The sequence below is a fragment of the Macaca nemestrina genome, chromosome 1 (assembly GCF_043159975.1).
Source record: "Macaca nemestrina isolate mMacNem1 chromosome 1, mMacNem.hap1, whole genome shotgun sequence".
Classification (NCBI taxonomy): Eukaryota; Metazoa; Chordata; class Mammalia; order Primates; family Cercopithecidae; genus Macaca; species Macaca nemestrina.
In genome coordinates, this window is record NC_092125.1 from 8,152,537 (window position 1) to 8,166,656 (window position 14,120).

The 14,120-nt window shown below is 40.4% G+C and overlaps 1 protein-coding gene across 4 annotated transcripts in view; it reads left to right on the plus strand.

Moving 5' to 3' along the window:
- The window catches only part of LOC105474645 (regulator of G protein signaling 7), a 569,035-nt gene that overhangs the window by 326,007 nt on the left and 228,908 nt on the right, over positions 1 to 14,120 (plus strand). The gene's annotated exons all lie outside the window — the stretch shown is intronic.

The following is a 14,120-nucleotide window of genomic DNA, read 5'->3' on the forward strand; positions in this document are numbered from 1 at the left end:
GATAATCAAGAGTGGGTGCAAAATTCACCTGGGCAATGAGAACACTTGTACTTCCATTCAGCTACAGGGAAATAACATAAGCACAAATCTCAGATACTATTACTGTGATCTCCCAAGGATACAGGATCACGAAGAGGTACTGCCTGGATCCAAATTAGATCTGCTTGTCTTGAGTCCTGTTTTCCTCCTTCCTCTCCATTATCACAGCTTCCAGCTTTTAAGCACCTGTTAAGTGAAGGTGCTAGGCTTCACACGCCTCCTTATCACTGTGTGAATACATTACTTCCCTTTGAAGTATGATGATTCAGACATGACCTCTAAAGCTAGGCAGCTTGGGTTACAGTCCTGGATAAATTAGCTTATTTCTTTGTGCCTCTGTTTTCTCATCTTTGAAACAGTTATTTAGAAAGCATTGTTGGCTGGGTGCAGTGGCTCACGCCTGTAATCCCAGCAATTTGGGAGGCCAAGGCGAATGGGAGGTCAACCACATCTGATGTTGGGAGTTCAAGACCAGCCTGACCAACATGGAGAAATCCCGTCTCTACTAAAACTATGAAGTTAGCCGGGCATCATGGCGCATACCTGTAATCTCAGCTACTCAGGAGGCTGAGGCTGGAGAATCTCTTGAACCTAGGGGGCTGAGGTTGCGGTGAGCCAAGATCGCGCCATTGCACTCCATCCTGGGCAACAAGAGCAAAGCTCTGTCTCAATAAATAAATAAAAAGCATTGTCAAAACAAAAATGGCACTTGACAACGTAAACAGGCAAGGAAGATGTTATTTAAGGTTACTGCAATAGGGAAGAGAAATCAGAATTCAGACAGAGCTCAAGGAATAAAGGATGGTAGAGTTTTTAGAGTTTTAAGAACTGGAGTGGGGCATATCACAGGGCATCCAAGTTTGCCAACTGGCCTGACCCCAAAACAAGGTTAATTTTCTCATATCTTTGTGACTGGAGGTAGTTTTACAACCTGGAACAAGTTAAGCCTGTACCCTCCCTGGGAGACTGGGAGGCATTATCTTCCTTGATGATGACTTTTCAAAGGAATGGTTCTCAGGTCCTTGAGAAAGACAGTGCCAGGTTACAAAACTGGCAAGAGGCTTTTAAAAAGATTTACACCTAAAGGAACAGAGAGAAAATGTACAATTACAAGTTTTCTAAAGTAAGCGCTCTAAAACAAGGGAGGTCAGGGGCCTGAGTCCAGAAGAAGCTGATCTAAAGTTTAGTCAAACTGAGGAAAATGGTAAGGCTGTTTTGGTCAGCATTTTACACGATTTTACCCATTTAATCATTATGACAACTATGTCTCATAGTTGTTATTTTACATGATTTTACCTATTTTACATGATTTTATTCATTTAATCATAACAACTGTATCTTTAGTTGTTATTCTACATGATTTTACTTGTTTAATCATTATAACAACTATATCTCATAGTTGTTATTTTACACGATTTTACCCAGTCATTTTAATGACTATAGTTGTTATCAGTTATTATTAATCAGTGGTAGTAGTATCTCCATGGTAGAGAGCATGGAGTTAGTGAGGCTTAGTGAGTCCACCAGCAACTTACCTAACCTTTTAAGCCTCACTTTGATCATATTGTAACTAAATGGCTTCTTCCTGCCCACTGCACAAACAAAATCAACTCACTAAGACCATGGCATTACAGTAAAGGAAGAGTTTAAGTGATGTGATGCCAGCCACGCTATGTGGGAGAAGGAGTTATTATTCTAATCAATTTTCCTGAAAACTCAGGGATCAGGGTTTTTAAGGATAATTTGGTGGGTAGGGGGTCAGAAAGTCGGGAGTGCTGATTGGACAAGTCAAAGATGAGATCATAGGGAGTCAAAGCTCTCTTCTTGCCCTGAATCAGTTCCTGAATGGGGGTCATAAGACCAGATGAGGCAGTTTATAGATCTGGGTGGCGTCAGCTGGTGCATTGGAATGTAGACTCTGCAAAATATCTCAAACACTAATCTCAGGTTTTACAACAGTGACTCCTAAACTATAATTTCTAGTCTTGTGGCTAATTTGTTAGTACTGCAAAGGCAGTCTAGTCCCCAGGCAAGAAGAGGATTGGTGTGGGAAAGGAGTTATTGTATGTTTCAAAGTTAAACTATAAACTAAGTTGCTCCCAAAGTTAGTTCACCCTACACCCAGGAATGAACAAGGACAGCTTGGAGGTTAAAAGCAAGACCAAGTTGGTTAGGTCAGACCTCTTTCACTGTAATAATTTTATCAGTTATAATTTTTGCAAAGGTGGTTTTAATACATGATGTGAGATTGAAAAGGCCTACCTAATAGGGCTATTGTGAGGAATAATGAGGTTTTGAATAGTAAACACTTTGTATATAATCAGTTTTCAGTCAATGGCAGATAATATTGTCATCATAGGACCTTGTACTGCATTTAAATCTGCTGTCTTAACAGCGCTGCTAAACATGCAGTGATCAGAGAACCCAGGAGGCAACTGGTCACCTTCCTTTATCACTCTTGCCCATCCTCACTTTAGATGGGCCACGGGCTCAATTGCTGGTCCTCTCCCACCGTTTTTCTCAGGTTATATAGAACACATTCTCCTATATTGATAAGTAAGCCAGGGCTATCAAGGTAGGACCCCCGGTGATTAATGCTTCAAATCTCAGTTTGTAAACTGAGTAAGTAAATAGATTTTTATAAGGTACAAAAGTGGTATATTACCATACTCATTAGGAATGTTTTCACATAGATTTTTAATGTAAAGAAAAGACATTAGATCCAGTCAACAGTTTACCCTTCCACCTCCTCCCCTTGACTGCCCCCCAGAATAGGTTTGAAAGTTATGGATAGGGAATTTTAAACTGTCCACATGACACTCAGTCAGCAAATACTTGGTTCTTGTTCTGAAAGTGGATACGTATTCTTGTGAATCCATGTTTCCAGTAAGCTGTGCCATATGCCCATAACTGTGCACCAGCCAGAGATGTGCTCGCTGTCTAAATGTCGTGTGTATGCTCAGAAGCAAAGCCAAAGGGTTATGTCCAAACATTTCGAAAATGAATTACAGAATGAAAATAAGAAGAGTAAGCTGGATTTTTGAAGCAACCTTTGTTGTTTGCTTGGAAATAATATATTATTGTCTCCTTGCTGTCCTCTTTACCCAGCCCTCCACCCCACCCCTTGCATATACACTGAATCAGAGAGGAGTAAGACAGCAAACCTGCTTCTCACAGTAGAATGAGGACTCACAGGCAGCTGCTGTTGTGTGACAGAGGAGGATCGCTAAGTGTAAATTGCTCATTGTTACTGATGCATGCAAAATAGAGCCTCTTTGGTTCTGGAGATTGAAATTTGAGAAAGAAAATAAGAAGATGAGGCAGTACAGCTATGTTGACAACACTAATAAGAAGCTCTACCAATGTTGCGAGTCTTTCTGTCAGCGTTTTTAATTAAACCATAAACATTAACTGGATTACCCTTCTGTCTTAATTTCCCATTTACAACATAAGAACCATATTATTTGCTTCCTCGCTATTCAAAGGAATCATCTCAAATTGCTTTTGTGGATAAAATATTGTGATCTCCTTGAAGGAAAAACAGTAAGTTGATACAGTTGATCATGTTTTCTTGAGTACCTGGCACTGAGGGTTGCATTGTGGAATCTATTCTATTGGACAAAGAAATTAAAACACTACTCTGTATTCTTCTAGGGAAATATAGAACATTATGTGGAACTTTAAGATTAATTGTTTGGCCAAACTGATAGTTTGATTCAGTCAACAGCTAACTTAACTAATGCATTATAGAAGGTTGAATGGTCTTTCCCTCAAAAAAGAAAAAAATATGTTCATGTCCTAATTTTGAGAACCTGTGAATGTGACCTATTTGGAAAATTCTATCTTTGCAGATGGAATTAAGTTAAGGATCTCAAAATGAGATCTTCCTAGATTATCTGGGTGGGTCATAAATCTTAGAAGGAGAAGACAGAGAAAGCCATGTGAAGACTGAGGCAGAGATGAGAGTTATGCAGCCATGGGGAATGTCTACAGCCACTAGAAGCTGGTAAAAGCAAGGAGGGTGTTCCCCAAGAGCTTCTGAAGGGAGTATGCCTCTGTCAACACCTTGATTGTGGACTGCTGGACTCCAGAACTCTGAGAGAATAAACTCCTGTTTATTAATCCACCAAGTTTGCGATAATTTTTATGACAGCCCTAGGAAACTAATACTTGCATGTTTTATTAGACAAATAGCACTGATTGAGCCCCCACTTCATACCAGGCTTTGTAGTAGATGTTTTTTAGAAGTTATCCCCTATAGCAACTTCATTGGGTAAGGCATCTTATACCCATTTTTTCAGATCATAAAAACTAATCCACATAGAGATTTAGTAACTTGCTAAGATTCTCATAGATTAAAAGAGCTGAGACTTCCACTTTTATTTCCAATATATAAAGAGCTTAGAAGTCATCACTCTTTTGAAGTCATCACTTAGAAGTCTTTGTTACAACAAGAAAAAATCTGGACAAACCAAAATTCAATGACTTTTCTTCTACCCATCAGAAAACTGAAGTCATAGGTTAACATATCACTTTCAAATCTATAGCAACACTATAGACACATGCACATGCATGTTTATTGCGGCACTATTCACAATAGCAAAGACTTGGAACCAACCCAAATGTCCATCAATAATAGACTGGATGAAGAAAATGTGGTACATATACACCATGGAATAGTATGCCCCCATAAAAAAGGATGAGTTCATGTCCTTTGCAGGGACATGAATGAGCTGGAAACCATCATTCTCAGCAAACTATCACAAGGACAGAAAACCAAACACCGCATGTTTTCACTCATAAGTGGGAGTTGAATAATGAGAACACATGGACACGGGGAGGGGAACATCACACACTGGGGCCTGTTGGGGGGTGGGGAGCTGGGGAAGGAGTAGCATTAGGAGAAATACCTAATGTAGATGACCGGTTGATGGTTGCAGCAAACCAACATGGCACATGTATACCTATGCAACAAACCTGCACATTGTGCACATGTACCCTAGAACTTAAAGTATAATTTAAATAAATAAATAACAAAAAGTTATAATCCTTCCAAAAACAAGTCTGTAGCAACAGACTCCTTCAGAGAGATACAGTACAGAAAGAATTGCTTACTTGGAGCAGAAGATGCTAGACACCATAAGTTAGTAAGAACATTTAAATGAAGATGCTAGACACCGTAAGTTAGCAGAAACATTTAAATAGTAAATGTGACGAATTTCTGGAGGCTGAGGGCAGACCAGCATTAGAGTGAGTCACTCCTGGGGGCCCTGGTCATGGGACAGCCTCACATATTGTATGCTTTCCCTTTAAAAACAGTACCAGATTTTCATGGTTAGGCTCTGAGAAAATTCCCCTCATGGCTTTGGCAGGGAAAAGGAAAGAGAATGTGTCCCATACTTTGTGCCTAACAAAGGCCTAGTCCCCAGGGGAATAAATTTTCCTAAGGGCAATTTTGAAACCTTATCCCAGCTTGGGAAGTGGAATTCTGCCCCACTTGAGCATATCTCACCTAAGGAAAAGAGACAAACCCTAATTATCAGGGTATATGACATCCAGGAAATGGATTGAGAACACTGAAGTCAGGAATGGAAGTAGGAACAGTAGAGGAAAATCCTCTACCCCTTGAGGAGGGAGGGACAGAAACACCTGTGAAGGCCACAGCCCCAAGAAAAAGTCTCACTAAATGAGACTTACATGGAAGTTTATAGAATGCCCCCCACATCTGCTACACCCCACCATCACACCAGTAAGCCTCCAGTGGAGTAACATGTATTACAGCTGAAAGACCTGCAAGACACTTCCTTGAAGACTTGTACCAGGAATATCCCCCAAGTCAAGAAAAAAGACAAAAAATAGAAACAAAAACAAAAACAAACCAAACACTAGAGGAATTGAAAGCCTCTGGTACTTATAGCTGCAACGGACATTAGACATGACCCAACTGCTAGCCAGATTAATAAAGGTAATCTCATACTAAAGGTATATTTACCTCAGTCCCTGATATGATATACCTGGCTTTCAACAAAAAATTACAAGGCATGCAAAAACGTGAGGAAAAAACACAGTCTAAAGAGACAAGGCGATGGTGGGCGTGGTGGCTCATGACTGTAATGCCAGCACTTTGGTAGGCCAAGGTGGGCAGATCACTTGAGTCAGGAGTTTGAGACCAGCCTGGCCACATGGTAAAACACCATGTCTACTAAAAATACAGAGAAAAAAAAAAATGAGTTGGGCGTGATGGCACATGCCTGTAATCCCAGCTACTCCGGAGGCCAAGGCAGGACAATCACTTGAACCAGGGAGATGGAAGTTGCAGTGAGCCGAGATCGTGCCACTGCACCCCAGCCTGGGCAACAGAGTGAGACTCCACTTCAAAAAAATAAAGAAATAAATAAAGAGACAAAGCAGTCATCAGAACTGGACTAACATATGAAACAGATGTTGGAATTAACAGACAGGAAACTTAAAATGACTATAATTACCATGTTAAAGCCTCTGATGAAAAAATATAGACAACATAAAAGACCAAAGGGGTAAATAGGATTAAAAGCAAAATAAAACCAAAAAACTTAGGCTTGTCCTATTCAAGCTACAGTATAACATATCAAGACAAAGATAAAAATCTTGTAGAAAACCAGAGGGGGATAGAAATCAACTATAGAAGAACATCCGTAAGAATTACAGAAGACTTTTCACCAGAAACTATGCATTCAAGAAGAGAATGGAGAGAAATCTTTGAAGTATTCAAAGAAAAATATTCCAACCTGTAATTCTATGTCTGGCTAACATGTTTCAGTGTGACACATGTTAGCATGTGACAGAGAAATAAAGACTAAACTTGTATGTACACAAAGAAGCAACATAAAAAAAGGCATAAATGAAGGTAAAGTTAAATATTTTCTTTTTCTCACCTTTTTTTTTTTTTTTTTTTTTTTTTTGAGACACCCTTGCTCTGTCGCCCAGGCTGGAGTGCAGTGGTGTGATCTTGTCTCACTGCAACCTCCACCTCCTGGGTTCAAGCAATTCTCCTGCCTCAGCCTCCCTGGTAGCTGGGATTACAGATGTGTGCCACCACACCCAGCTAATTTTTGTATTTTAGTAGAGATGGGGTTTCACCGTGTTGGCCAGGTTGGTCTCAGACTTCTAACCTCAAGCAATCCACTTAATTAATCTAAAATATAACTTCGTTTAAAGCCATAGTAGTAGCAATGTATTGGGTGAACTAAATGACAGCAATGCTGCAAGGGAAGGGAGGAATTAGGAAGTCTTTGTTATTAGGTACCTGCACTTGTAATAAACGAGTACAGAGTTATTTGAGGGTAGATTTAGATCATCTAAAAATATGTATTGTTGATCTATGGCAACTCCTTAAAAAGTTATAAAAATCAGCATAAATTATACACCAACAGAGGAGACAAAATAGAATCATATAAAATGTAAATCACTAGAAGGCAGTAAAAGAGAAGGAAAATGCACAACAAATGCAATGAGTAGAAAACAAGTGCAAAGATTATAGATTTTGATCTGAATATAGGAAAAATCAATTTAAATGTGGATAGTATAAACATGCTACGTAAAGGTAGAGACTGGCAGATTGCACTAAAAAATTAGACCACAATATGCTGTCTCCAAAAAAACCCACTTCAAATTTAGACTCTGATAAATGCTACATGACAGAAGTATTGCAGTAGAGACAGTAGTACTCTAGGCCCAGTTCTCTCCCTAAATTGATATAAATTACCAGTCACTTTTCTGGGACTTGTTTTCTTATTTGTTCCACGTTGTTAGGGTTTTGGTTTGTGTGTTTGGTTGGTTTTGAGATGGAGTCTCGCTCTGTCACCCAGCTAGAGCGCAGTGGTGCGATCTCAGCTCACTGCAACCTCCGCCTCCCGGATTCAAGCGATTCTCCTGCCTCAGCCTCCCAAGTAGCTGGGACTACAGGTGCCCACCACCATGCCCAGCTAATTTTTGTATTTTTAGTAGAGACAGGGTTTCACCATGTTGGCCAGGATGCTCTTGATCTCTTGACCTCATGATCCACTGCCTTGGCCTCCCAAAGTGCTGGGATTAAAGGCATGAGCCCCTGCACCCGGTCATGAGTTTTTATGTAAAATTTTTTCTGAGGAATTTAAACCTGATTTGGTGTGAGGCAGGCTCCAAATCTTCATAATTTTTCGTATCCATGTTATCCCATCGTACCTCACACCCCCCAAGTGATTTCTGCCAATATTCTTATGAGGTAAGTCTGCCCAATTCTAGGTTAATTATTTTTAGGTGAGCATTTTTCTAGTAATCTACGAATTAAACAACAAATTAAGACCTGGATGCAAACTGAACAAATAGCTTGACTAAATTACACACTAGATAAAGTGAATTTTTTTTAATGGGAGTTATCTTAATGCAGTATAGTTCTGCAATGCAAGCCACAGAGCTTGGTAAATATTCAACTTAGACAACTAAAACGTGGGAGATCAGAAAAAAGTCAAAGCCTTACTTTGATCTGACGTGATTCTTATAATAGGTATTATCTTATATTGATCACTGGAAAGAAAATATACTTAGTTTTTAAAAGAATAAAATATCTAAATGAAATTATCCTAAAAATATCATTGTCATTTCTTTTTTCTTTCTCTTTTTCTTTTTTTTTTTTTTTTTCTGAGACAGAGTCTCGCTCTGTCGCCCAGGCTGGAGTGCAATGGTGCGATCTCAGCTCACTGCAAGCTCTGCCTCCCAGGTTCATGCCATTCTCCTTCTTCAGCCTCCTGAGTAGGTGGGACTACAGGTGCTCACCATCACGCCTGGCTAATTTTCTGTGTTTTTAGTAGAGATGGGGTTTCACCGTGTTAGCCAGGATGGTCTCGATCTCCTGACCTTGTGATCTGCCCGCCTCAGCCTCCCAAACTGCTGGGACATTGCCATTTCTTAGATTAACTTACATAAATTCACTTGATAGTAATGGTGAAAGCAGTGTACCAAAATTTTGTTAAAATTGTAATAAAAAATTGAGGTTGATATTTATTTGGTACCATCAATCAGTACAAGACCAATCATTTACTCCAAAATGCACAAGACTATAAACTTCTGGGGAAGCAAATTCAGCTTCTAGTATGTACTTTGTTTATAAATGCTTCTATGAAATCAAGCTATAATGGTCAATAGGTTAAAGGTTTATATATTAGATTTTTAAGTTACGCAAATTACTAACAAATTGCAAATTTAAACAAATGGGCAAATTGAAAACATTTTCTTTAGCAACCAAGAAAAAATGGTAAGAACCCTAACTGTGAGAATGAGAGGTTTTATTGAATAATTTCTGCATTATGTTTTTTGTTCTAAGCTACAGCAGAACAATTAGCCCAGAAAGTACATGACGGATGAACATAATGAAACTTGAAATTTCGAGTACAATAAAAATCTGTCATTGAAAGTTATAGTTATTTATCAGCTTCGAAAGGATTAGCTTAGAAGATCTTGGACTTTCTTTGACAGTCTGGAGATGAAAACTATAAAGCTTTCTGAAACTTTGAAACTTTAGATTTAGAAGTACCTTAATTGTGAATATGAAATGGGAGAATTTTTCAATTTGGGATTCAGTGCTCATAAACACAGTGGAGACCAAAGGGGTTTTCTGAAACCTGGCAACTTTTTTAGTGTTACCTCACACTATTTCCCTGTATCTAGGCTGAACTGGATGACTTGTCAATCCCATGAAAAATTTTTCCTTTGATGTAAGTGATGGAGAATGCTTTTCTCTATGTAAGGATCTCATCTCTCAGTCTGACGGAAACCAACCTATTCTTCATGGCCAGCTAAAATACCTTTTCTAATCACCAGATCCGGGAATGATGTATTTGTTCTCAAGAAATTCATAGTTGTTTCTGCCACTTATATGGAAACTTTTAACTGTGGTTATTTATGGGAATATTTTACTTCCCTCTTGTGATTGTAGGTATGTAAGTATCATGGTGCTTCCTGAAACATAATACATATTCAAAGGATATTAATAAATGAGTTGAGCAGTTTCCATGTTTAGCGAATGGCTGGTTAGTTACATGGCTGATCCAGTAACTTCTACTGTCTCAACAGTCCTGTGACATCATTGGGCCACAGTCAGAATGACTGGAGAGAGCTTGCAAAAGTTTAGTTCTGTAGACACCTGTAGACAAGTAGCACAGAGTGCCTCAGACCAATGGATTTAAAATTGATGAAGTGCTGTCTGAACCATTAATGTTTAAAATTTGACTTTTAAATAACATTGTATAAAAGGAATAATATTGTAAATACATAGAGATACTAACTAATGCTACCTGGTTGTTGGACAGACTCATGTTTTACGTATTGAAGGCTGGTTGTAGACATAAAGCATCCAATGAAGGAAATGATTTGGATTTTATAGACTCGACTGTGGGACTCTCTAGTCTTTGCATTTCAAGACTGCAAATTCAATAAAATGTAGAAAATGAAAGGTTGTGAAAGAAAAGAGAAATTATTTTCATCAAGAGAAGAAGATGAAAACATAGGCTTGGTCACGTCAATCTGATATTTGACAGCTCAGACCTTTTTAGAAACAGTGTTTTAAAGTCTTTTATCAGGAATTGACCATCACCACCATTTCTCAAGTGAATGCCCTGATGCTACTAAGGTTACTTGAAAAGGACATTATTCTTGTAGCTTCTGCTCCTTGGAATTTCACTGAGAGTAGGATTTAAGAAGGTTAATTACATTGTCAAACTGAAAGGCCCTGTTAATATGCTGACTCTTGGGAGCGACATTACCTTGCTTTGTCCCCTCCTGTCATTATGTCTTTTACTAACATGATATGGTGGAGTCATTTTAATTATGTAGCCTAACACTAAGAAAATGGAGATAGGTAATGTCCTCATTGTTCCCCTTTTAGGTAACAACTTTTTAAATTCATTGACAAGGGTCATTTCCTTTTGCTTTGCCTGAGTGGGAAGAGACATATTTGCTGAGCTGATTTTCTCACCAGCAGAGAGAAGGCAACAGTCAAGCTTTCTGAGCTATAAAATGGAGGAGGGGTCCTTTCAGATGCCTAGTGCAGCTTGCTTAAAATTGACCGCAGCCACACCACGAAAACTAGCAGAGGGTACATCTTTTTATTTCTGTTGAAGGGGAGAAAAAATATATAATTTATTTTCTTAACCCTCGTAAGTTCTTAGCTGGGACACCTTTGGAAGAAAAGACACAGTCACAGGAAGAAAAAGGTATTCAAATGTATTAACATTCATATGGACACAGGAGCCATACACAATGTGTGAGACTCAAAGCAGGGGTCAGGGCCAGGTATGGTGGCTCACGCCTGTAATCCCAGCATTTTGGGAGGCTGAGGTGGGCAGATCACTTGAGGTCTGGAGTTCAAGACCAGCCTGGCCAACACGGTGAAACCCATCTCTACCAAAAATACGAATATTAGTTGAGCATGGTGGTGCACACCTGTAATCCTAGCTACTGGGGAGGCTGAGGCACAAGAATCGCTTGAACCCAGGAGGCGGAGGTTGTAGTGAGCCACGATCACGCCACTGCACTCCAACCTGGGCAACAGAGTGGGACTCCGTCTCAAAAAAAAAAAAAAAAACTGGAGGGGTCAGATGACTGACATTTTTATACCAGCCTGAGGTTACAGAAAGAGGAGGGGCTTCGGGCTTCCGGAAGGAGGTGGCATCACAGGTTACAGAAGAGTGAGAGAGGACTGCATTGCAAGCAAAGGCTATCTTGTTATGCAGATGAAACCTCACAGGTAGCAGCCCAGCCATTAGAAAGAACAGATGGTAGCCAGTGGTCAAAGTTCCTCTGCTAGAACTTTAAAAGTCCCAGACTTTTAGTCTCCTTTTACTGTGAGTCGATCTTTCCTAGAGCTGGTTAAGGGGGACTCAGGGAGAGCCTGGGTGTTTATTTCACCAATGTAGATCTTCTCTACAGATGCAAATCTCCAGCACAAAAGGCAACTTTGCAAGACTATTCCTGTCTGCAGCCTTTCGGAATAGCCATCTCGAAACAGGCCAAAGAGGTATATTTGGGTGACATATTTTTGGTCCCCTTCACTGTATAACTGACCTGAGCGTCCTCATGAGCCCTATGTTCTGGACTCTTGGAGGGTCAGAAAGGGGGATAATGAGAGATTTTGGAAATGTGGCTTAATCTTGCCTATTACGTATAACTGAACACTTCCTGGCTATTCTGCCACTGTCTGGTGACTTACTGTCATCTGGGGAAAGTTTCTTCCCAGATCCACTTTCCCTCTGCCTTCCTTTTCTTGCACAGCTCTCTGGTGTAAAGGAGGTGGTTGTGTGCCGTCGTGTCTTTGCATGAGGGACCTTGGACCTTCCCCTGGCTTCTGGTCCCCATTTCGTCCTCTGGTCTCAGCGATCTTCACTGAGATGTCATGTCCTAGTGTGTATCTGCATGTTTCCCTCTGCCCTATTTGCATTCACTCTTCAATATTCCTGCATTGATATAGCTCGCGGTCTGTTCTCTGGGTATAGTCAATGTAAGGTCTCCCTTCCTGCACACCACCCCATTAACACTGTTCTCTACAACTGGCTACGGATGTTACCGGAAAGGGGCCCCAATCCAGACCCCAAGAAAGGGTTCTTGGATTTCACACAAAAAAGAATTCAGGCAAGACCACAGTGCAAAGCAAAAGCAAGTTTATTAAGAAAGATCAGCTTTATTAAGACAGAACAGCTACTCCATAGACAGAATAGGGCGTTCCCAAAAGTAAGGGGAGGAACGCATCCACCTTAGGTACAATACTAGCTTGTATGTGTGTGTGTGTATATACACCTACACATATATATACACACACACGTATATGTCATGCGCATCCATGTGAAGAGACCACCAAACAGGTTTTGTGTGAGAAATAAAGCTTTTTAATCACCTGGGTGCAGGCGGGCTGAGTCGGAAAAGAGAGTCAGCGAAGGGAGATAAGGGTGGGGCTGTTTTATAGGATTTGAGTAGGTAAAGGAAAATTATAGTCAAAGGGGGGTTGTTCTCTGGCGGGCAGGAGTGGGGGTCACAAGGTGCTCAGTGGGGGAGTTTTTGAGCCAGGATGAGCCAGGAAAAGGAATTTCACAAGATAATATCATCGCTTAAGGCAAGGACCGGCCATTTTCACTTCTTTTGTGGTGGAATGTCATCGGTTAAGGCGAGGAAGGGCATTTGCACTTCTTTTGTGATTCTTCAGTTACTTCAGGCCATCTGGGCGTATCCGTGCAAGTCACAGGGGATGCGATGGCTTGGCTTGGGCTCAGAGGCCTGACAATATATATATAGATCATGTGTTCTGCTCCATGGGTTCATGATACAGGATTAATTTTCTTCGTTACTATGTTTTGCAAGAATCGATATTATTATCTTTAAAGCAAAATTAGGAATGCTTCTGTTCTCAAGGTGTGGGGATATCAGGACACTCCTAAGTCTGGGTCTGTTTAGTAAATGTTATCAATCTGTTTTCTTAACAGTAAGCACCTAGAGGCTAGGAATACATAACTCTGTGAGAACACAGCCCAACAAGTCCCAGCCTCATTTTTTCCTAGCCCTTACTCAAGATGGAGTCGCTGTGGTTCGAATGCCTTTGACAGCATCATCTAAAGGTCCCTCAATCCACACTGTGGAGAGCCCCCAGCAGACAATTTTTACTTTTTACTTGGTTTTCATTTCTAACACTCAAGGGGCCACGGGAACCTTCTGGATCTCTTTCATCTCCTCCAGCAAGCGTGGCCAGCATCCATGGCCTCTTTCCTGAGGCTGCTCTACTGTAACGCCTGCCATTCCACGAGGCCGTTTCCTCCCCTGCTGCCAGGAAGGAAGGGGCACGTGTGTCCTTCTGACTTTCAACCCCCAAGCCCCAACGGAAGAATAGGCACTGTCCATTAGAAGCAGTCAGTGGTACATTTTGTTGAATATTGCAAGCACACGAACTTTTTTAAAAATGTAAAAACCAAAATCATTTTATTTCTTATCCTCACCAGGACAGATGAGCTCTCTGGGGAAACACCCTCCTGCAGCCATCTTTTAAAGGCTTTTCTCTGCTGGAGAGAAACTTTTTTTTTATT